Here is a 27,446-nt window from a genome sequence, read left to right on the forward strand (position 1 = left end):
TCGCTCTACATTGGAGGAAAGGGCACATTCCCGATAATGGCCAAGCAAACCTTTTCCCTATGAAAAAATTCATGGAAATTGCCTTTCACGGTTTTCAGCTTTTACTATGCATCAGAGACAAAGCTTATGTATCCCTGAATCCAGAAGATAGAAAACAAGGATATGGCATAGTTATCATCACTTGCACAGGGTCCTGTGGGTAGGGGTGGGGCAGGAAGCCTAGGCTAACACAAAAGGTACACGAGTCCACATGAGTAAGAAAGACAAATGGGCAGACATTTGGATAAAGTAACACATGGCCACTGAGAATGAGCTTTAAGCCTCATGGCTAAACCATGGGCCATCCAAGAGAAATTGATGTGTGAGTGTCTGCAAGAACACATCCAAGCTCTGTGCTAGCTCTGCATCTTGGTATGTTAGACATTTACCCTAGAGAATGCTGACATCTGTGCTTTTACTGAGACATGGGTTAAAGCCACGGAGAGTGCACCAACAGTGGAAGGTTATAATGCCTTCCACACATTTAGGCCAGCTACTTAACAGGGAGGGACTAAAGGTGGCGGTGTCTCTATTTGCATCAAAAATAAATATACTTCAATGCTGATCAAACAGGACAATGCATTTGAGCTGCTCCATGTTCATATCACCATAGGTAAAATCCAATACCACTTCCTTGCAAGCTATATGTCTCCCTCTATGACCTAGGAAACCTATACCATGTATTTAAACTTATTAGAAACACTAACCATCCAACCCAGTACCATATTCATGGGTGACTTTAACTACACCACTATTAACTGGGAATCCTACATGACACCAAACGTACATGCACAGAGATTCCTGAATTTTTTAAACACAAACTTCCTTGACTAGATAGTCAATACACCAACCAGGGGGTGCAACCATACTGGATCTGGTCCTCACTAATATGGGAGACTGCTGTACAACCTCTACTGCAATGCTTTCCCTGGTAAGATCAGACCACAAAATGGTCTCCTTTGAAATAAAAATAAAATCTGGACCCAAAGCTAGACCTGAAATATTCAGGAACTGCTCTCTGGCTTACTTCCTGCTATTAAGTGATCATCTGACAAAGTTTCAAAGCCCCATAAACCCTGAAAACACTTCTGCCTATGCAGAACTGTTCACAGAAACCCTGTACAAGCATGTTAATAGCTGCATAGAGGCAGCTGTACTCACCCGGAAGAAGTACATTCCTAACTAAAAAAAAAAACACCCTGGTAGAATCACAAAATCAATTAGCTGTATAACAGGAGGAAGAAAATCATAGAAAAAATTAGGAGGTGTAGCACCCAGCAGGATAAACGCATTCTCATCAAACTAAACAAACAACTCAGCGGATAAGTAAAGTCTATCTAAGCCAAATTTGAGGTAAGTTTGGCCTCCCACGCCAAGGACAACCACAAAGCATTATTTAGCTATGTCTGCAACCTCAAAGGCAATACACAATTGTGTGCAGAGATCATTGTAAATGGAGCCACCTATACTGAGCCAGAAGATATAGCAAACCTCCTGGCTGATACATTCAACTCCAGCTTTACACCTCTCTCCCCCTCAACCTTCTCTCAGGAAATATCATGAAATATAACTCCCCAACTATGACTAGGGAAAAGGTCCTTAATGCTCTGTCTAAGACCAAGAACACTGCATAAATGGGCCCAGACAATATCCAGGATGCCTTCTAAATAGCATAAAACATGACCTATCAGGGCCTCTGGAATTACTATTTAACTGTAGCCTCCAAACAGGCTTCATGGCTCATGAATGGAGAAAGGCAACAATCACTCCTCTGCACAAAGGTGGGCCATCTACAAACCCTGGAAACTACAGACCCATAAGTCTCACTAGTCCTATATGTAAAACCATGGAAAGAATTATCATGGAGGTGATCAACAGAGATATAGTAAACCTCCAGACACTGGACTCAACCCAATTTGGTTTCGTCAAAGGCAGATCGTGCCTGCTGAACATGGTGGACTTCTTTGAGAAGGTCACCAAAGCAATGAATGAGAGCAAAATCATTCACACGGCCTACCTTCACCTGGCCAAGGCATTTAACACAATTCCCCACTCGGGCATTGTTGATAAACTCAAGAGGTTAGGTACAAACCTGTATGTCGCCCGGTGGATAGCCAACTGGCTCACAGACAGGACCCAGGAAGTTAGAACTGGGAAGTCCATCTCTACAAAGAGGACATTCACAAGTGGAGTCCCTCAGGGATTCGTCCTTAGACTACTCCTTTTTGGCATTTACATCTCAGAAGTCAAGGCCAATGTCAGTAGTCAATGACTGACTAAATTTGCACATGATTGCAAATTAGGAGCTGTCTATGAATCTCACAGTGACACAAATGTTCTCCAAGAGGGACTGACACAGACAAACAACTGGTGTTAGAGCCATGGACTAAAACTAAATGCCAAGAAATGCATAATAGTATCCTGTGGGAAGTCATCCATCTCTGGTAACTATCATATTGACAACACACCCCTTAGAGCTGGCCCAGTAGCCAGGGACTTAGGAACACACATAGAGAGTAATCTAGCCTTTGAACATCACATGTTACCAGTAGTGAGGAAATCATTCTATGTTGCACAACTTAGAAACAAAGGTATAGCATCTAAGTCTAAGGAAGTCATTGTTCCACTGTATTCGGCATTCATCAGACCTATCATTGATTACAATGCCCCCTTTGGTATGTACCTAACCAGGCATATTTAACAACTGGAACATCCACAGAGGTTCCTCACTAAAAGAATACATGGGGTAAGTAATATGTTCTAAGCAGACCGTCTCAAGGCTGTATCCCTGTATTCTGTCTCCTACAGGCTTTTAAAGGCTTTCTATGCCTGACATACAGAGCATTGTCAGACACCACTCTGATGGACCTCCTGCATATCCACAAAACAAACAGTACCAGAATTACCCATTCTAAAGATTTAAACCTTGCCTGTGATATAAATAGGACCTGCTGGAGAAATAGGTATGTATCCAAGAGAGTACCCCATCTTTGGAACAAGTTCCCCATCCATGTGAAACAAAGTTACTCCATAAACCAGTTCAATTTCTACTTGGACAATTGGATGGGAAACCAGAAATTCATCCCTGGTTTGGTACCTATTTCTCTAATGGACACAGGTAACCTGTAAATGGTTCATATCCCAGGCCCATGCTTACACTTATTAAGGGTATCAGAACTTGTCAGAGGTTTGGGATGCATGCCTAGGCTTAGAAAGATCCTTGTGGTCATCAGCCTAGTAAAAACCTAGGAACCTATAGGTGTGAGCCGTGATCATAGAAGTGGCATTTCATCATTGTCATATGCAACCACAAGAACTGGATCTGCCTGGAGGTGCACTGGCATGTCCTTGCCCACAGTAAAATGCACTGTTACTACCTGAAAGTGGCTGATGTCTGCTGGATGAGGTTTCCTCAAGAGGACACCCAGAACCATGACCGTATGGCCTGCCATGTCTGGATGTGCACACATGAACCACATACGGAGCAGTGGAAGTAATGTCACTATGACAGCGTGATCAGGCATGGCCACATCAGCTAACATCAGATTATTTAGCTGACCTACTCCCATGTGGATGAATTCCTGTCCCAGCAGATGTTCCATCACAGACACAACCAATTCCAACATGTCATTCATCCGATCCATTGAATCAGCAACATAATAGAGGCAGTCATGCATGTTAGTATGTGCCACATCTACAACCCTAACCATTACTCTGGAGGACCTATTGGAACATGCCTGCACCTCCATGGTGGCCCTAAATATACCTCAAGTGGTATGGGAAGATACACCTGGATCAAGTGGAGGATGTTCAGCAGGCATCCTCTGAGCACCCCTAACAACCCTCCTGAGTGGCACCTTGACCACACTTTGGCTACAGACAGAGTCAACAGGCAGTGAAGCCCCAGTAACCACACTACCCTGACTGAATGTCTCACCCTCCACCTGTCCAATATCTGAGGGCTCACTGGAATGGGTTGGCATAGGCTAACTGGGTGTGTCTGATGGAATTACAGAGAATGTCAACCTCAGTGTCAGAATCAACCTCTAAACCCCCCTGACTGTGCCTCTGCTTGGCCACCATCATCATCAGAGTCTGCTGATACTCCATTAGGTGGTAAGAGTTCTACAATTCCACTGTCATTATCACCTGTGATAATAAGCAACAAATTCATACCTACACTACTATAGGTTCATAGACATCTACTAGTATAATGGCTCTGGAGCCTTTACAAGCCTAGCCCATAGAAGTGCCCTCTATAGTCTAATATATGCTAACAAAGTAACAGTGCTGCCACTATTACAGACAATACAGCAATACACACAACAGTGCTGACACCCACATCACACATATGAATAAAATAAACATTTATTTGAACTGCTCATCAGTACTGACATAAAGATGTTTGGTTTACCATATGCAGATGATTGTTGACTCCCTATGGAGGATGGTCCTGAAAGAAGTTAATCAAAAGGTAAGGACATCATCTTTACAATTAACAGTAACACAGGGGGTTAAAACTTTTTTCCCTTTATATGCCCATACTTTTAACAAGAACTGGGATGACACATCCACCCCAGGCTCATGCATAATCAACCAAAATGCATTGTTTAACTGTATCAATCTACAATCCCCCCCCCCAAAAAAAAAATATGTTAAACAGAACTTCAGTATCGCTGTCAGTATTTTGCTATACAATAAGTATTTAACAATTGAGATAGGTAAGCCTACCTGGAAGCTGCTCCTGGGACATACTTGCCCCCCCCCCCAAAGCAACAGCATCAACATCAATGACATGTTGTTGTGCACTTTCCACTGAGCTGCCTGCATCCGTGGCAGTAGACCGGAACTCTTCATCTGGTGTCAGTGGTGCTGCTATAGCAGGCCCTCTCCCCAGTAGCCATCCACTCATGGGCCACTGCAGCTGTTCTCCTTCAGGCCGATGAAATCATGTCAGTAGCTCTGTGGCGCACCTGATCATATGTCCTGTTCTGTCCACCTGATGCATTCACATCAGCCACTATCTGCTGCCAAATTTGTATCCTGCCAGACATATCCATTCGTCCCCTCTCAAGCATATAAGCACCATGTCACTTAAATGCTTCCACAATTACTTCATTTTCAGGGTCACTAAAGGGGGGCTGCAGGGATTGGGACACCTGGGGCCATAGTCCTAGGTGATATAAAACACAAAAGAAGGATAATACACATAAGTATCACATATAAATAAAATTCCTGCTTAGATATAACACACAAAATGTAGCATTTCAATATTACCCACTGGAGAAACAAAAAACAGTCAAGATATTCAAATACAAGAAATGGAATTATGTGGTTGTGACATATTACAATCACACACAAAGCAAGGTTGGATCCTGAACAAGGAGAGTAACAGTAGCAAATTGTGTTTGTGTCAACACAGAAATGCAGCTTGGCTCTCCCACCCCCAATACAACAGGTAAATGACACATTTTGCTAACAAACCATCACTGAACTGCTAAAAGTGCTAGCAAATAAACTGTCCCAAAAACATGTGTACACATTTACCCCAGAACATTCAATTTTATGCAATTGCAAGTCACATCTACCTGTAGCCAGCATACCTCTCAACCTGGAAACATAAAAAATCTGGACAAGGCCCATGAAAAATAGGTACAAATCTGCACGCTGATTAACATAAAATGTTCATACATAATTATGTAACCACGCCCACTCCAATGGAATTGAGGGATACCAATTTTCAAATGCAAACTGAAAAACAGGCAACCAAAATATGGCACCAGAGTCTGCCTGCAGCCATTCCAATGTCCCATTACCTGGCTATTTCGCCCCATTTACCATAAACACTAATGTGTGCATACTGCTTTACTTCTACAATGATTATATGGATGTTATTTTTACATTTTATAGCACAATGGACAAACACTAATAGATATCTGGCTGCTAAACAAAGCAATACTGTCTCACAATGAAAATAGACTTGGCATTAAAACTTCTCTGCCCTTGAAACTCACATTCATTGAAACAGCATTGAAACCCACACCACATACAAAGAAAATGCATCTGGCCAGTGGTGGATAAAGATTACCTTTGGGCTGTTTTCAAATCATTGGCCCCTTGCACACAAAACAGGAAACATGCATGTGTTCTTTGATACACCTTTCTGAAATTATTAAATTATATTCCTTGTATAATATAGCACACTTGTTAGACAGACCACATTTTAATTGTATTGTTTGAACATTTTTCCAGTAGGCTGTAGGCAATGAAACAAAATGCATGAACCAATAATGACAAAACTGCCCAATTCAGAACATTTCCATCATAAAAGTTAACCACACCCACACTATAAATAGAATGTCAGTAGTGTAAGCCATAGGCATCTTTCACAGCTTCTCGTCTCGCACTTATTTTCAATTTCAGTTTTTTTTTGGGGGGGGGGACAAAAGGCCAAAAACCAGGGACACATTTTAAACACTGCTTGTATAATTTTGGAAAGTCGCTAGAATAAAATGCTTTGTTACCACCATGCATTTCATTGGCAAGTCTCAAACCCAAGACCCTGTGCAGTACAAACAAAGCAACATACCACTATGCCAAATCAGCAGTTTCCTGAAAGACAGGAAGACTGAAACTTAAATCGCTATCATTTAGTGAATTCAGTTCTCACTTCTCACCATAGCTCTCAACCTCTTAGCACAAAAAACCTGGACAAACCCAAAAATGGAAGAATACACATTCAGTTCTCACTTCTCACCATAGCTCTCAACTCTTAGCACAAAAAACCTGGACAAAGCCAATAATTGGGGAATACAACCCCAAAATAGGGACACATTTCAAATACTGATCTTATAAGCTTAGAAAACTGCTAGAATAAAAGGTTGTGTTACCATTTATTTTCTGAAGAATATGAAGTCTGAAATTCAAATGTCTGTCATTATTTAATGAATTCAATGCACACACACACACACACACACACACACACACACACCCCTATCATAAACTAAATGGGTACTTCTGAAAAGGGTTGTGTACTTAATTAGTAGTGTCTCACATTGTTTAGGACACTGGAAGAAGAATAACGGCAAACTTCTTTACTTTATCACATGTAGTGGCAGCAACCATTTCAGGTGATAATGGAGTGCACTGAAGTGGACTTTTTGCATAACCACATCAACAGGTATTCTAGATTTTTAGTTACACGAGGTCCAGAATTTTCCATTATCGCTTCAAACCCAATGATTTCTGCAGAAGTTTTCAGTACAGCGCCAGCAAGGAAACTGGATTTGTAATACACAAATAAATATGAAAATGTATCAAAAATAAATGCATACTGTAGGATCATGGTTTGCACAGTTCATTGCATTTTATTGACAAACGACATGAATCGTCTTTCACACAAAAACATTCTGATGTTTAATATTTTGGCTTGTTTTTGCATCTGGTAACAGTAAAGATTAAAACTCCAAAAATAAAATTGCTTCCTGATGAGTCACCATATCACACATGCGTACTCACACCAATTGCAAACAAGTTAAAGTGCCCCGTACACCCAATTCATCACATCTGTAGTTATTACCTCTCAACTGTCCATAGTTTTGCCTCATATTTTTTGGTTTGTTCTGCATTACTTTTGTGGATTTCAAACAAATCACAGAGAACTGTGTTCACTATATAGTGACATACAGTTGACTTTCAGACTAAATTTCATTCCAAAAAATGCATAACACAACTTACACAAGTCTTTGTTAACCCAGCAACTTCCTAAATTACTGAATCTTACTGCTGGGTACTACAAAGGCAGAATACGTCCCTAACACATCTCTTACTATGAAGAGCTCAACAGATGCTAAAAAAATCAACAAAGCAACACTTTGTAAGACACATGATTTACAACTGCATACATCTTATGAAGTACACTGAAAGGGGTTAAAAGCATACAGTAATAATTATTACTTTACAACCCCCCTTATCAAGTTAACTATAATATTTCCATCCAAACATAACAAAATATGTGAAGCGGGAATTCTGGTTGTGATAATACATACTAAGTACCACTAAATGCCGTTTTCCTGTTTCAGACTAAAGTAAATGTTTCCTTACTTCAAAAAAATAAAGGTCCGTTCTGCTCCTTCAGAATAAAATACAGCCAGGCCCACAATATTTTATTATTTTTATTTTTATTTTTATTTTACATTTGTTGACCGGGCTAGTCTAACTGGACAAATATCCGTTTTCAGTAGAGGCCCGGGGAGAAAAGCTCAAATTACAAGAAGTAAACAATCATTAACATTAAAAATATTAAGCAAAATACCAAAAGTTCAAGGGTGGACTTATACAAAATTAATAGAAACAAAAATCAAGCAGAACAATTTTTCAGAAAATAGTTGGTTAATAATAGAATTACAAGGTAAGCAACATTCAGCAGTTAGATACAAAAAAATTAAGGTGTGATAACATGGTGGAGGGAAGAAGAAAAATGTTAGTGACATTCTCAAAGATAATACTGTCAAAAGTTAAAAAAAAGTCTTTTAGAGGGACAGTTGGGCAAGGGGGGGGGGAAGTTGGGAGTAGTAGAGAAGTAATTTCAGTCAGGATTAGCACAAGGACACAGCCATTGAGTTTTAAGATGTTCTTTGATATGTCTTTTGAAAAGGGATGTAGAGTCTAGGTTTGTTATTTCCTGAGGTAGTTGATTCCAGATCTTCCCGACAGAATTTGAAAATAATAATAATAATAAATAATAATAAAGGTCTGTTTGCCTTGAACAGCTCCTTCAGAATAAAATAAAGGTCCATTTCTGTTTAAACAGCTGAGGTCCAGTTGCATTTGAACAGCAGAAAGCAGAATAAAATAAAGGTCCAGTCCGTTCCCGCTTGTAGAGCATTTGAAACATGAGAGCCCAGGTGGAAATGATGACGCGAGCCTCTTGAGCTGAATTCTGACAGGCTCGTGGCCCTTGCAGAGCTGACGTCTTTGTGCACATGATGACATCAGCTCACAAAGCGTGAAAAATAAAAACAAACTGGAAACAAAATCAGAAATGAAGGGGTACAACTCAAGAATCATGGCACCATATTATTTGGACCCCAAAACTCGGTAAAATCAAGTAATTTGGTACAGCTGGGAAATATGGTGGCCAGTACTCCCCTAGAGCTATCTATGGGCCATCCTAAAAGGCTAACACCCCTGTGTCAAATATAGGACATTTACATTTCACTGAAATAACAATAGATGAGTGTAAAGAGAAAAACAGTTGCAACATTAGCACTTGTGATAATAGTTCATAAGGTTGTGCATCTGAGAAAGTAAAGTGCCCTGACAAACATGTCTATGCCATAAGTACACTTCTAAGAAGTGCATACAGATAAATGTAGCATTTGCTAATGCATATATATATATATATATATATATATATATATATATATATATATATATATATATATATATATGATTTTTCTTAGTGATATTTGAGCATATTCAGTGTATATAGCTGAAAAATGTAAGCATACCTTATCAAGATCAGTAGTCTTCTGTGCAGATAAATCCCAAAGTAAAATATCTTCTTCTGTGTTATCCACATAAATAAGTCTCCTCGCCTCAGGTTCCCTAGCTACATGGTCCCTTTTTATAGTGCAGATTCAGAGCTTTGAGCACGATGAAGATACAAATGAGGTGTAAACTCATTACTTGGCTCCGTGTACCAGATGTAAACATAGTGGAAGCACTCCCTCAGTGTTTGTCACTAATGGATTGCAGCTGTGAATAATTACTGGTAGGGAGAAGGAAAACACAACAACAATTCAGACTCCGTTACCTTCAGTGGGTGTGTCAGCTGGGTTAGACTTCCAAAGTGTAGAAGTAAGTGTATCAAGGTTTTAAATGCAAATCAGCAGTGGTAAATACACAGAAGTTAAGAATGAAGAGGTAATTATGGAACTGCTATTTAACTATTCCTGTGGCACCAAGTGTAAGTGTAAGGCTGTAATACAGATTGTCATGGGTTGGAATACAGGAATTGCAACATATTTTTACTGTTGTGAAAGTTCAATTTGTAATAATGACCAGGAAAATATGCAGGTGCTATTTCAGTATTCCTGTAGCAACAGTGTAAGTGTGGGGCTGCCATTTAAATGGCCCTGGGTTCTAATACAGTAAAGTCCAGACATGTTTACTGTTGTTCCATTTCACATTATATGAAATATTACTTATAACAACTTATACATAATTATAAATAGTATAGCTGAAATTAGTTATATGTATGAAGGATAAGACACCCTTACTGTGTTTTGAAGGTTCAGTTGTATGACTGAGGGTATACTGTCTACTATGTGTCTATAAATATAATTATGCTATATGGATTTGGATGGCATTCACACTTAAACAAGCACATACACAAATGAATGTATATACAAGGACATTGTCAGGTCACACATATATATAACACCTCAACTTGTCATCTGTATTTATAAATGATTCATGACTATGTCTGAAAAGCATTTCTTCTGTACAAAGATGGAAAATCACTGCTTTGGAAGAAAATGCTTTCTCCTTTATGCATAGATTTGAATCCCAAACTGTAAAAATCAATTTTGGCAGTGTATAAAGGCAAAAAAACATGTGTCAGGTCAGGAAATTTATACCCACAATGCATGTCTGCAAAGTTAAATCACCTAACATTTACAACAGCAGACACCTCTCAAACTAATGTCATGTGCCAGCTTAACCTTCCAATTTTGAAAAATTGCTTTCCTGTCTGGCACTGTTGCTTTCCATGTAGCAAGGAATGCAGTTGTCAGTTTGTGCACTACCAGTAAAAGCGATGACAGGAATTGGTGGAAAATCATTATTTACTATTGCACTGCTTTGGGATTAGACATGTCTGGTGTTACAGGGGAAGGTTCCCAATTTAGGGTGCATAGATGGGATGTTCAGGAATCATGAATATTTATTGGACTCCTGGTAAAGCACCGCAGCCAGAGGCTTTTGCAGGGGGACTATTGTGGTCCCAATACAAGTCTGAGGCTTGGAACAGTCTGTCCAAGACTGTATCTAGTGTGACTGGCATCCCACACACTGGAGAACAGTGTAGGCACCACTTCAATGACCTAAAATGGTGCAACAGGGATACACTCAATCAGTGGTTGGATGAATTTCAAACTAGCTACATCACACAGTTGTGGAAGTATGCTAATAAATAGAATTTATAATACACATAAAGCTAAAAATAGGCAAGACTGGTATGCATAATGCTCTTCTGTTCTTTTCTTTTCTTCCACAGCTAATTCTGAAATAGTTGTGCATGATGATCATCTAGAGAGACTGAGGGAAGCAAGAGGTACGTATGCAGCATAAGAGAAGTATTATTGTAGGTTTAAATTTTAAAGAAAAATGTTTTATTTTCTTTACAGTAGTAGCAAAGTAAGCATACATATCCTAACTGTAAAAGCAAGTATGCGTGCATCAGTCTGTAGCACAAACCAAATTCAGGAGTCAAGTGTAAGACTGTAGTCAGAGGTTGTGGGTTCAAATACCATGAGTAATAACTATACAATACTGCAATTCTATAATGATATTACATAAATTAAATTCTACACAAGTGGCATAAATGTCCTGCTGTTAACTATAATCTGTATAACTGGAGCACTCATATGTGCAATATCTGTACATTCCAAGGATTACTTTGAGCAATCCTTAATTTGTAGTTTGTAGTTGTTACGAAGTGTACTTAAATGTAAAACTTCAGATAAAACAGTTGTATTATTGTGATAATACATTGTATGTCACATATGATGGCAATAATTTTGTCTTTTTTTCTCTCACCACATCCCTTATCTCTTTGCTTTTTATGATTATTTTCTATTATATGTGATCAAAATGTCTCCAAGCCATCAGTCTGTAATAAATCACTAAATGCTTCTCAGCACAGGAAGGTAAGAGAATGCCAGTGGCTTAGCCTTCCCCTGCTCCACTGGCTCTGGCACAAACTCCCAGCACATCTGGGACCCAACCTGCCAATACTGCCTCTGCTGTCCCTGCACTACCTGCACCCTCAGGTAGTACTACCCTGGCAGCTGGTGCTGTGGTACCCACCAGGAGTACTGGCAGAGATGGGGATTGTATCACCTGCCTGGAGATGTCAGGGTTGGTGCATAGGGTTGTGCACTGCAGCATTGGTGTATGCCTATGCCAGATAGAGAGGCTGCTCTCCCTCATGATCTGTAGGAGGAGGAGGAGACATCAAGCTCTCCAACAGCCATTGGAGTAAGGGGATGGTGATGACAGTCCTGCAGGTGAGGACTAGATTCTCACTGTCCCCAAGTTTGATTGGCATGGGCTTGTGTTGTCCCTTCCCTCACCCCAATCATGGTGTCTCCAAACATTTTCTGCCCCCAACATCCCCTTGTCTTGTCTTGTCTTGTTTTTTCCTGTATTTATTTTCTTCCTCACCTGCCCAACTTACCTGACCCAGAAATATCAATGTCCCTTAGCCAGCATTCCTCTTACTGAAGTTACAAAATGGACACCTGTCACACAAAAAAAATATCGACCCATACATAGCTCTCCATTTCACACACGTCTTCTTGACACACTTGATTTCTTCCAATTTGTTATACAACATGATTGCATTGTTGTCATTCCTCTTTGTTGAGGTGACAGTCCAAATTCAGCTAACATTCTGTACATATTTTCATTTTACACTGTTGAATAAATGGATTGCTATGGTTCTTTCCTACCTCCCTCCTGCATGTTCCTATATTACTTTTCCTTTGTTCTTACCCCTGCTTGCCCCCCCTCCATTTCATCACTTTCCTGTCTACTCCACTTTAACACCTATAATCTGGTCAGAAAATAGAATCAGACCAAACCAAAACACACGCACGAGGGACTATTTTTCAATTATTACGTTGAAGGATATATTTTATCGCTTTTTTGGTTGCGGAGTTATGACTATTCTTTGACTCTAACATTATCCATTAATGGACCCAGTTTTGTACTTATTTTCCTTTCATAAGTAGGCTGTTTTGGACAATTAGAAGGGACATTTGTTTTAGTTATGAATAAGTGTATTACCAATAACTGCATCTATGGTGGTTCATGTATAGCCTTATAATTCAGTGTCTCATTTAACTCAAGTATAATTGGCAGCTGTTTTATAACATATTAAGACAATAATTTTTTTCTGTTATTTAGTTACTTTTGTGTAGCTACTAGCCCTAATTTTTGACACTGTCGGGCTGATGCTTTTGGGAGACTGATTATAACATTGTTCTGGCATACAAGTCACATTATTATTTAGACCTACTTTTTATATATGTGGCTTTATATGAAGGAAGATTTAGCTACATAATCCAGACTCAATTGTTATAATCTTACAATTTCATTCTCCTATGCAATTTTTTGGCCATTTTGTTTTTTACTGACATAATATACCTTTGTGTATATTCTACAGTTGTATACATGTTTTTCCACTCTGGATCTTGGCTTATTTAATTAATCAGGTTCTCTTTTCAGCCGATTTAATATTTATGGTTACAATTGCCCAAACCATTTTTTATCCTAAGTACAGGTTTTTCTCTAAACATATGATTTGGCATTGTTGATGTAATATTTGTGGAGCTTTTACCTCTCTTTACAACCATTTTGTAAGTAGGTAACTTTATGCCCTTGTCTATATATATTGGCCTTATCAACAATTATTACCATTATTATATGACAGTTTGGTGAGTTTATTTTTGACATCAAAATTTTGAACATTATATGGGACGAATGTCCAGTAATATTATATAAACACAGGTGTGGATGCACAAGTTGGTGTTTATTATTTTTTAGTATATGGTAGCAAAGATGAATAGTTGGCTACTATATTCAAATGTGACCTGTCATGGTTACACATGGGATAAAAAAATATTTGTTTATCCATACAACAGTATGTTAATGACACATTATTCGTTGGACTTTTAATATTTAATAATAACTATACTGTAGTGAGACGAATTGTCAACTACTTTATAGTGTACCGACCTATATATTTTTTCTAATAATTCACATTGGTTATATATAGAGGGGCATTTTGGTTGAGCCATTATTTTATTATATAATACGAAGGTATTTCTCTGCAATATATAGGGTCAACATTTATCCATATTCATATGTATATATATATATATATATATATATATATATATATATATATATATATATATATATATATATATATATATATTGTACTATTACAGTCATATTTGACATAAAGTTAATAGCCTGTTTTTTTGGACAAAAACTGGGTTTTGATATATTGTCAGCAATTTATACCATGGACTTAAATGGTATCCTGCAAGGATTATCGGCTGATAAAGATAACCTGGAAGCCTTTGGGTTCAACACAAGAGGGACTAACAGTTCCAACAATGTTGAAGGTGACTCTAAATATAGATGTGGTTTAATTTTTCAAAAACTGACCAGAAGTATGAAATCCCTAAGGTCAAATATTTGGCACTTAAAATTATTTAAGGCCTACAAACTTAAAGACATAACACCGAGGGGCCTAAGGATCCACCTTCAACCCTTAGTAGCTAACATTGATCCCCAACTTTTACAGGACTGGGCACAAGCCCAGCATCAAGCCTTGATGCTATTTGTTAACATCCTAATTGGTTGTTATGAACGGACTATTGAATCACAAGTAGTTGATATTCACCAGGTTTGTCTTGAGGCTCAGAATTTTGAAACAGAAGAATTTTTTAAAGATTATATTACTAACTTGGCCAATAATTTGGCCAATTTAGAACAACAATTGATTAAGAGAAAAACACACACATTTCAGAGGGATTTGTTGGATTACGACAAGGGCAAACCATTTGTTACATCTAAGAATGTCAGGTTTACAGATACAGGCAGCAAAAAGAATTATGGCAGAAAAAGGCCTAGATCAATATTGAGAAAGACAAAGTCCACCATCAGTGGTACGTCGGAAGATGAAACTTCCTCCGCCACAGATTATGATGTTCCCTCACACCAGCCTTCTCCAGCTGCTAAGAGAAAACAGTCAGACCCTTTAGACATAAGACACGCAGGGGGTGGCAGAAAGCATAGAAACAGGAACACCCAGTTTACATCTTTTACTACAGAACATTGTGAAACAGTGAATAATGTACACAATATTTCATCTTTTGAATTATCATCTGCAGACAATAAAGTATTAAATAAAGGTCTCAACTTTGTCCCCACCTCATTTGTTTCTGAACATAGTCTGTTGAAGGATGCCAATGATTTTTGTAGATTGGTTAATCTTAAAATATTTTTTTCAGATCATGACTCCTCTCAAAGACCTACTTGTTTCAGATTTGGCAAATCGGAATTTATACCACCTATGGACAAACATGTTGCCACCTCATTTGTTTCTGAACATAGTCTGCTGAAGGATGTCAATGATTTTTGTAGATTGGTTAATCTTAAAATATTTTTTTCAGATCATGACTCCTCTCAAAGACCTACTTGTTTCAGATTTGGCAAATAGGAATTTATACCACCTATGGACAAACATGTTGCCATTTTTAAGGAATGTGCATCAAAGATTTACATTTTTCAACTCGATACCAACCTACTACATATAACCTTAGCCAGGCAGAAAGATTAGCATTAACAGAACTTCAAATAAATCATGATATTGTTATTACTCCAGCTGACAAGGGGGGTGGTATTGTGGTCATGGATCACAGCAAATTTAAAGCTGAGGCTCTCAGACAATTGTCAGATGCTCGATTTTACATTAGGATGGTTGTTGATCCAACACCTAATTTTAAAGTACATATAGATTCCTTTTTGGATTTAGCGACAGAAGAAGGTATTATTAGTAAACAGGTTTGTAAACAACTTAAAGTGGTGGAACCTATGGCCCAATATTTATACCTTCTTCCAAAAATCCATAAACATCCTACCAATCCCCCAGGCAGACCTATTGTGTCTGGGAGAGGGTCTTTAACTGAACCACTATCTGCTTTCCTGACATATTATTTAAAACCATTATTGCCTTATGTTAGATCAAGGATACAAGACACTACTGAATTTTTAAATATCATTCAGGATTCACAATTGGAAGCAGATTGGTGGTTATGTACATTAGATGTTTCATCTCTTTACACGAATATCCCCCATGATGCTGGTATAGTTACAATCTCATATTGGTTGGACAAGTCAGAAATATATTCCACTGGTTTCAATAATTTTCTTATTACACTTACTGAGTATGTGTTGTGTAAAAATGTTTTTTACTTTGATGGGCAAGCCTATTGGCAGATCAGAGGCACGGCAATGGGGGCTTCTTTTGCCCCCATATATGCTGACTTATTTATGGGATTTTTTGAACAATTATATATATATATATATATATATATATATATATATATATATATATATATATATATGATGTTCACCATAATCTGTACATTAATAATTTGGACATCTGGAGAAGATATCCAGATGATTGTTGGATGGTGTGGCGTGGGGATAAGGCTCAAGTGTCTGAATTTGTTAGGTACCTTAACAACAACCCTTGGGACATACAATTTACTCTCAATATACAATATCATGAGATTGTTTTATTGGATGTAGTAATTTCCAGACAGGAAGACCACACACTGGCTACACGGGTACATAGGAAGTTCCCCCAATATAATATGCTGTTACATGCATCCAGTTTTCATCCATGCCACATCATCTGAAATATTCCCAAATCCCAATTTCAACGCATGAAATGCATATGTTCATCAGAGGAACATCATCAAACTTGCGTACAAGATCTGTCCAATAGGCTTGTTAGTCATGGATATTCCAGACATCTTATTTCCAAAACTATTGACCAGGCCAGTGAGATGGCGCGTTCCACTCTATTACAATACCAACATTCTAGGAATGATAACACATCCAATTCTGTCCAGCCGATCAGATTTGTAACCACATTTAGTAACAATACATCCAGATTTAGGGAGATCATTAACAGACATTGGGACATTTTAAAGGCTCATGAACTACTTAATGACATTCTACCAGACAAATGTGCCTTTTCATATCGCAGGGGTCACACTATACAATCTCGCTTTACTCATTACAAAAGATATACACCAGCCACAACAGTTCAAACCACTTTGTTTGGTGACCCTTTGGTGGGATGTTACCCTTGTGGCCATTGTAGCGCTTGTGAACATATTCTCAAAACTAAGGAATTTTCAAGTAAAAATACATCTCAGATATACCAGATTAATATTTTTGGGAATTGTAGTTCAGACTGGGTCATATATCTAGCCACATGCACCTGTTCCTCTTTTTATGTCGGTTAGACGTCCAGACCATTTAAACTGAGGATCAGTGAACACCTTAGTGCCATCAGAAACCATCGGTTATCTAATGCCTTATACAAACACACCATCAGCCATCCCATTGCACATTTTAAATTCGTCATCATAGATAAGATTCAATTGCATAGAAACTTCAAAGGAGGCTGGCATGACAAACTTAATAACATGGAATCTATATGGATTACCAGGTTAGGAGCTTTGTTCAAACCTGGACTAAATGAAATGGAATAACATGTCAGCCTGCCTTTTATGCGTATTGTTGATATATTCATACAATTATGTGTACACATGTCATTTTCTATAATATAATTTATAATGATTCATAACATAAACAAATATTTCTTTATATAATACCAGGATGTAGGGGTTGCTTAACAGTTGACTATCTATGGTTTAGCACTGAAGAAGGCTTAGTAAAGCCGAAACTGATTTGCCTTAATAATAATTTTCATCAATAAATGTTTTTTAGCCGCAGTACCATTGTGCTGGTCCATTTTGGGCAGAAAATAGAATCAAACACAATACTCATAAGTAACAAAAATGAATGAAGCCCATCACATTTTGACTGTTTTGTTTGCACAGTGTTTGGCATTATGCACCAATGCCAGGTACAGGTGAATGGCTCTTCTATGGTGTGGTTATTTCCATGCAATGCCACTTAAACATGCTGCACTATCTCAATACACAGGAACACACAGTGAATGTAGTACAAAGAATATTTTCACTGTATTACAACTACTTATTTAAAAGTATTACATACACCAGGATTTGGCCCCTATATCACCTGGGCTCCAAAAGATATGTGTCAACTAAGCAGTAGGTGTGTTTCATACCCTCAGTACTGAGAACTCTCATAAAGCTAACAATGAGGCTAATGTCTGCAACTGCTTAACTATGCACAAACAGGGAAAGCTGTAGAAATGTATATCCCACGTGCACACTTTGTCAACCATTGCAAAAACCTATTGCTAGGCAGTGCACTATACAAAGTGGAAAACAGCATGTATTACTTCTGTTTACTGTCCATTTAGTGTTCATGACATGCAAATACATGTGGAAACACAAACAAAAGAAGGCACTATCTAAGAAAAAGACACATATTTACAATGCAGCCATGTATTACCTCGCTAGATGCACTGCAATCTTGATCTCTTCTCTTCTCTTTGCAGATATATCAACTACACAATGTAAATAAATAAATTCTGTCTTATGTACCATGCACATCTTTAGAATGACAATACACATTCAGGTTGTCCAATACATGTAGTGATGTGGACATCTATTTGCCTATAGTTTGTAAAGTTGTCTCTTAAATTTTACCTGTACATTGGAAACACAACCACGAAATACTATACACTGCACACTCATCAATCTGATAACATGCAGAACTTTAATATCTTGAAAGTTGGACATGGCTAGCTATCCATTTCATGCAGGCCTCCCAACATCTTCTCTCCAACATCCACTGCTGATGTCATCCACTATAATGTTGTCCTGCATCCTAATAAAAGTCAGAGTTGTGCCATGGCGCCTGCCCAAAATGCTGAGTTCACTAGTCTGCATACTGAGATAGGTAGCAGTTCTAGTCTCACTGCAGTCTACTGGTGTATGTGTGTGCATCTGTGCACTTGCTTGACATTAGAGAGAGCATTTTACACCAGCATGTGGGTGCTATTACCATTATCTCCTCAACAGACACTGCTGATGTCATCATCTATAAACTGTTGTCTGACTCTTTCCAAACCAGACTTGAGCTGTGGTGCTTGCCTTAAATACAAGTTTTTTAGTATAGGTATTTAGATAGGCAGGGTTTCTGCTCTCATTGCAGTCACCTGGGGGGCATTTGTGTGTTTGTGCTCTTGCTTGACATTAATGAAACCATTTTACACCAACCTGTAGGACACTGGGATTACCATCTTCCCCTCAGCAGACTCTGCTGATGTCATCAGCTATAGCTGATTTGTGGATGTGCAGTATTTCCATCAGGGCAGGGTCAGAGACTGGGCTGTAGTTCAGGCACAAGTTGGCCCATCCTATACAATACAGATTACACTGACAGGGCTTTCAGTTTATCCGCATACATCGTGTCATGGTTTGTAGGCCCTATATTTTCTGGGTGAGAAACCCATGTATTCTCTCTGGCTGCTGCAGCTGTCTGGTAAGGTACATGCAAATGGGAGCATTATACTCTATTAGTGTTCTGATGTGGGTCGACTACATTGCTGTTGTAACATCCACAGATCTGGATACAATTGCCTGACTTATGATGTGTACGACATAGCTTTTCCATAACACTGTGGAAACTCGGTGGTCAAAGTTCATATTGCTATCTATGTGTATTTGCAGGTCTTGCACCACTGGGTTTGAGCATGGGGGGTGTTGTCAATGCTGGAATTAGCACTGAATTCCACTTTGCAGAAGGCAAACATAATGACACATTTATTTGTAGTCTGTGTGGCTTGGCAGCAATCTTTTATGCATGTTAGCCCCTCCTGTAATATGTTAACAACATTGATGGACTCAATGATTGCACTCAATATGCAATAATCAGCAGGCTTGGTAAGCCAAAGGCTGTATACTTTAGCCTAGACTATTGAAAAATGGATTCCAAACAGTAAAGGGCCCAACACAAATCAATGGTGTATCCCAGTGCTTCTATATAATTCCAGTTATATCCTTTACATCACTACTATAAAACATAATGAATCTCTGCTGACTATCTTGCAACCTCCTATTTTTAATGGTGTTCTGTGACTGATCAGAATAGTAAGGTTTGGCTATAGATGGTCTTAAACTGACAATATTATACACAGTGTTCTCTACCTCATACCTATTACAGCCTCTATTTATACGATTCTTAATCAAGTTACTTAGTTCTTCATAAAAATTGTCATCATTTGCATTAAGCCTAGATATTCTCATTCCCTGGCCCTTGGTTATATTCTGAAAAACTCAGAAATCTTATCAAGCCCACTAAAGCCAAATTTGAGGCAGAAATATCTGCAAAGACAAAGGATAACTACAAGGCATTCATCAGCTTTGTCTGCAACCTCAAAGGTAACTCTTCAGTGTGCTGAACAAATTGCAACTGGAACCACCTAAAAGGAATCAGAGGATATAGCAGACCTGCTGGATGATAAATTTAATCCCAATTTCACCTCTTCTTCCCCTCAATACCTCTCAGGAGACACTCCTGACCATAGCTCTTCTGGCTATCACTAGCAAACAAGTCTAAAGTGCATGCTTCAAGGCACAGAATACTACTTCAATGGGCCCTGATAATATCCTGGGATAACTCTTGGATAGCATAAAATATGAGCTATCAAGCGCTCTAAAATCACTGTTCAGCATTAGCCTCCTAACTGGCCCTATGCTTAGTGAGTGGAGGACTGTAACAGTTAATCCTCAGCACAAGGTTGGCCTTCTACTGACCTGGATAACTCCAGACCATAAGTCTGACTAGTCTTGTATGTAAAGCCATGGAAAGAATTATCATGGATATTTTAAATAAAGACACAAGGAATCTGTTTTTTTATTTACTTCTACAACGATTACAGGTATTGAAATAAAATAGCACAAACATTGATAGCCATTTGCTAAACAAACAATACAGTCTCACAATGAAAACAGACTTAGCATGAGCAGTAAACTTCTCTGCCCTTGGAACTCACATTCATTGAAACAACATGAAAACCCACATTAAAAAAAATGCATCTGGCCAGTGAAGGATTAAGTTTACCTTTGATCTTGTTTCCAAAGCATAGGCTCTTGGCAGACATTTATAGGACCATGCACATGTGTTCTTTGATTCAAATTCCTGATTTAATAAATTATATTTGTTGTATAATACAGCACCATTTGTTGGAATGGTGTTTTGAATTTGTAGATATGAACATTTTTCTAGTAAGCAATGAAACAAAACATATGAACCAATAATAACAAAACTACCCATTTCAGAAAATGTCAACCATAAAAGACCACTCAGACTTCTGTCATTACAATCCACCAATATTAGTCAATATGCACAATTTCTACAGAAGTAAAAATCATCTGAATAATTCTGCATTAAAGAGATCTGTAACTAATAGAGGTTGCTACTGCCAAACAACTTTACTTTTCAGTGTTTCATCTACAAATTCAGTGCCTGCTGCCCTTGAAGAATTAATTGCCTATGTAATATTTAAAAAAAATTGGTATGGTGGTAATATTGCAATAGGGAATGACTGACAAAGTGATAAGTTCATAGTTACTAGCCATCTCATACAAAGGAGGACACACTCAGGAGTGCAGAACTCCTATCCCCCTTAAAATGCACCAAATAATCAGCAATCAAAATGGCACTGCAATGTCAGCCCTCCATCTACATGGTGTGGGAGTAGAATCCACAGTCTTCTGCACGAAAGATAATTATGCTACTAATACTGCTTTCAAATTCTATAATGCAAACAGTGACTGCCATTTGATAAACAAAATAGTTGCACATTGAAAACAGACTTAGCAGAGCAACAGTAAACTTATCTTCCCTTGAAACAAACAATTCCATGAAAATGAAATGAAACTCAGTCCCTTGAAAATGCACTAAAACTCAGTTCCCTGAAAAGGTACCAAAACTCAAACTCACAATTCCGTCGGCAGTCTGGTAAGTAATATAGAGGTTTCAAGCTCTTGTCTCCTGTAACCAACTTACAGGGTCAAGCCTGAGCAAGTTAATTGACTAACCTGCCCCTTAACTAAAGCATCACACACCATACCACCGTACCTCTCACCTCTTAGTATAAGAAATCTGGACAAAGCCAAAAATAATGGGGGGAAGGCAAAGGCCCAAAATAGGAACATATTTTAAATATTGCTCTTACAGACTTAGAAAGTTGCTATAATAATTGCATTTTTCTTAGCATGCATGTTCTAAAGGAACTGAAATCTAAAACTAAATGTAGGGCATTTAGTTATTTCAATCCTCAGTGATTTGCCAGAAAACTACAAATATTGAGGAACAGGCCAAAAATATGAGGCAAAAATCAGGACATTCTGCAAAAATCTGGATGGTTAAGAAGTACGCATATGTCTCAATCTCTTAGTGCAGAAATCTGGACAAAGTCTGAAATAATGGAGATACAATGGCCAAAAATAGGGATCATGCCTCTCAACCACTTCAAGCAAGAAATCTGGACAAAGCCAATAGTAATGGGAGAACAAAGGCCAAAAAATAGGGAAACTTTTTTAAATATTGCCCTTACAGACTTAGAAAGTTGATATATTTATAGGTTTTGCATTAGCATGAATTTTCTGAAGGATATGGAGTTTGAAACTCAAATGTCTGCCATTATTTTCTCACTTCAGTCCTCAATGGTTAGCCAGTAATTTGCAAAACCACCAATTTTAGGAGAAATGGAACAAAAATATGAGGCAAAATCTGGACATTCTGCAAAAATCTGGACAGTTGAGAAGTATGATTAAAGATAGATTTTAAATATTGTTCTTTTTAACTTAGAAAGTTGGTAAAATAATAGGATTTGTGCTAAAATGTATTTTCTGAAGGGTATGAATATATATGTCATTATTTAGTGACTTAAGTCCTCCAGGATTTGCCAGAAAACCACAAATTTTATGAGAAACAGACCAAAACAAAGACGCTAAATCTGAACAGTTGAGAGTTATGTTAAACGCACACCCCTTCCTACCTCCCCACACATAGCAACACATACCCTCTACTTCATACATCAACAAATGGCTACTTTACATTCCATACAAACGCCTACTCTCTCACATAGCAACACACACTCACACACACACACACACACACACACACACACACACACACACACACACACACACACACCTTCTCTTTCATGCAGCAATGAACAGCTAGTTAAATTACACACACACACACACACACACACACACACACACACACACACACACACACACACACACACACACACACACACACACACACACACACACACACACACACACACACACACACACACTCACATGTACTTTATCTATCATCCAAACAGAACATGTGGTTCAAATTACATACACATACATACATGCATATACACACACACACACACACACACACACACACACACACACACACACACACACACACACACACACACACATTTTATCTCTCATACAGAAACAAATGCAACCTCTAGTGTAAATTATATATGTACAGACATACCCACACACACATACACACACACAATTTATTTACTTACCTTCTCTCTCAATGGAATGCCTATTTTAAATTGCACGCGGGAGTGCAAAATAAAGTTTACATCTGCGTTACCATGCGTGCGATGCACGCATGGCTTTCCTTAAAGGAGAAGATCCTTCTTTAACTTTTTCCCTTGGATCCTAGTGCCTGCCTTGTGCTACCCCCTCCACAAAACACTGCACAGTGTGTACAGTGAGTATGCTTCCCAACGTCCGTGCTTACACCTCTCCATCTACAACTTTATCATGTCCAACTTTGGCTCTTGATCTAATATTTTTCATTCAAGACACCAGGTTTTATGTCCTGCATTTTTCCTATGTCAGACACAATGGCATCTACTTTCTTTAAAGCAACATTATAACTGTCTTCATTGTTTGACATCATCTCCTAGTTTCTCCAGCTCTATCCTTTCGTATGACATATATAACTTATATTTGTTTTATTCTGTCTTCCTCTAGCCAGGCCCTTATAGCACATTTGTATTTCTCACTCTTTGGGACCAGTTATACTGCATCCTGTTTCGTAGTTCCCCTTCATACGCAGCCACATCTGTATTTGCTCCATTATTCTGGCTTTTCTTTCTTCCTCCTTGCCCAGTTGAAGCAAATTATCATTCATTTTCCTGACCATCAATATCATTTTAATGCAAGCTAAGTCCTTAACTCAGAGACTTTTCCTGGTATTTGAAATACTTCAGATGCACACTTTTTTCTTCAGCTGTCCCATGCATTTTGTCTATTCTGCTAAACATTTCTGCTTTTTACTACTCAGGTTTGTGTTTTTGTTCACTCCTGAAACTCCTTTCTCTCTTCCCTGTTCTACTACAGATGCCTCACATACCTACCTTTTTACTTAGAGCTGAAATGTCTTTATTGTCTTGCCCCACTTCTCTCGTAAAATTTCTTCAGGTAAGGGATACATTGGAAACTGGATATCTTCTTTGGCCCCCAGTGCAGAGATGTTTTCACATTACACATGGGGAGCGGTTGAAGTACTATGCCCTAATTCATAAAATCAGGTGTACCCAAGTGGGGGACTTGCTCACAAGAAGGTCAGCCAAGTAAATGAAGAGATGAGTTTAAGGGAGCAGCATCCCATCCAACTTTGGCTCTTGATCTAATATTTTTCATTCAAGACACCAGGTTTTATGTCCTGCATTTTTCCTATGTCAGACACAATGGCATCTACTTTCTTTAAAGCAACATTATAACTGTCTTCATTGTTTGACATCATCTCCCAGTTTCTCCAGCTCTATCCTTTCGTATGACATATATAACTTATATTTGTTTTATTCTGTCTTCCTCTAGCCAGGCCCTTATAGCACGTTTGTATTTCTCACTCTTTGGGACCAGTTATACTGCCTCCTGTTTCGTAGTTCCCCTTCATACGCAGCCACATCTGTATTTGCTCCATTATTCTGGCTTTTCTTTCTTCCTCCTTGCCCAGTTGAAGCAAATTATCATTCATTTTCCTGACCATCAATATCATTTTAATGCAAGCTAAGTCCTTAACTCAGAGACTTTTCCTGGTATTTGAAATACTTCAGATGCACACTTTTTTCTTCAGCTGTCCCATGCATTTTGTCTATTCTGCTAAACATTTCTGCTTTTTACTACTCAGGTTTGTGTTTTTGTTCACTCCTGAAACTCCTTTCTCTCTTCCCTGTTCTACTACAGATGCCTCACATACCTACCTTTTTACTTAGAGCTGAAATGTCTTTATTGTCTTGCCCCACTTCTCTCATAAAATTTCTTCAGGTAAGGGATACATTGGAAACTGGATATCTTCTTTGGCCCCCAGTGCAGAGATGTTTTCACATTACACATGGGGAGCGGTTGAAGTACTATGCCCTAATTCATAAAATCAGGTGTACCCAAGTGGGGGACTTGCTCACAAGAAGGTCAGCCAAGTAAATGAAGAGATGAGTTTAAGGGAGCAGCATCCCTCAAGCTTGGGAGAATCTTCTAGGGGTAGAAATAGAAATACAATTACATAATTGGAACCAGATTGGTATTATGAATAAATATGGCTTGGATGTTTAGAATTTTAGGTGGTTTTGTGTTATACTTTGGATAGGCTTGCAAATATCTCTGATGGTGTATCAGGCTTGCAGGAGGTGAGATATAAGTCAAAGACTGGATTGGTTACATACATTTTATGGCTGCTTGGTGTTACAGAGCTTGAGGATATTTACAAATCATTATATATGATGTGTTTACATCAAAAGTTGATTTCAACTCCAAGATTTTCTTTTTGGAAATATGACATCTATTGAAACTTCCACTGTGCAATCATTAACCATTTTGTTTAACAGAGCTGTTGTTCAAAATATTTATTACATTTTTGCCAGATATTGTAAATCTTGTATACAATAACCTAGAGATTTACTAGTTGAATTGGCTGACTGTGAAGAACACATGGCATCCCCAAAGCACAAATATACAGATTCTGTTTTTTTGGCTATTACTATGATGATTTCAAATGATAACCATGTTGTTTGAGTCTTAGATAGTCTATTAATTATGGTGATATTTGATTGCAATGTAGTAATATTTTATTTACCACTTCTTCAAGTATACATAGTCTATATGTAAAAAAAAATAAAACATTCTGTTGTCATTGGAGATTTAATTGACATCTTGTGCTGGATGAAGGTATAGCATTTTCAAAATCTATCATAATAAATATACATTCTCCAATGTTAATTCAAATAATGTATTTCAGTCATAGATCTTCATTTAGCTGCAAGTAATAAGTAGATGGTCATCATCATCATCATCATCATCATCATCATCACCCTCTTTTCCATTTTTACATATAGTCAGGGTCTCAAGTCAACCGTCACCCCTTCTCCTACTTTCTTTACCAGTCATGCTTGGCTGTTGCAGGTCTTCTTTCATGCAACCCATCTATGTCTTGACTAGATGTCCTTATTTCCTCTTGTTTTATTAAAATGTCTCCAAAATCTTCTTCACCAGTTCATCTTCGGCTTTCCTGCACATGTGCCCAAACCACGCTTATTTGTTCTCTTTTACTTTCCCTGCAATTGGAACTTCTTTGGCTTCTGCTATGATGTCGTCATTTTGAATCTGACAGTGCGCATCCTGCCGTCCATCTCATTCTCTTCCTCTCCATCACCTCTAGCTTCTTTGACTGCTCCGCTTTTACTGCCCAGTTTTCTATGCTGTACATTAGTCCTGGTCAGACCATTGTTTTGTACACCTTACTCTTCAACTTCTGAGGCATTCCTCTGCCACGGACTACCCCTAACAGTTATTTATTTAGTTAGCTTGTTTATCAGGATAGTACATTGAGCAAAATAGACCATTTGCAGACACAGCTCAGGTGAAAAAATTAACAAAATATAAAATAGAGCAAATTCTCAAACAGAGTAATCACAGAGGGTAGATAATCCCATAGACAACTGATAAAATATGTAAATATTATTAATAGAGTAGAAAATGTGAATTAATTTTAGTAGTAAATATGAGAGGGAAGCAGCAGCTAAGAACAAAGGCTCAAAGTAGCAGCGATGCTGATGAGGAGGGAGTTAGGTTATGTGTCCAATGGAGAAGGACTTGCAGTTAGATTTTTGATGAAGGTGTCTTTTGAGGTGAGCACTCAGGGTAGAGAAAGAAATTTCTTTAGAGTGAAGGGGAAGGATTGCCAGAGTTTGGATGCAAGAATGGGAAAGGAATGGTCAGTATACTACAGTTTAGTTTGGGAGATAATTAGGAGAGGTTGTGGAGGTTGCAGTAGGTGGTTTTGTTATGGAATTTGGCTACAAGAGGTTGGAAAGCATCTCCTTAAAGTAGTTTGAAAAA

The sequence above is a fragment of the Protopterus annectens genome, chromosome 10.part0, assembly GCF_019279795.1.
Source record: "Protopterus annectens isolate FY-2018-M chromosome 10.part0, PAN1.0, whole genome shotgun sequence".
NCBI classification, from domain to species: Eukaryota; Metazoa; Chordata; order Ceratodontiformes; family Protopteridae; genus Protopterus; species Protopterus annectens.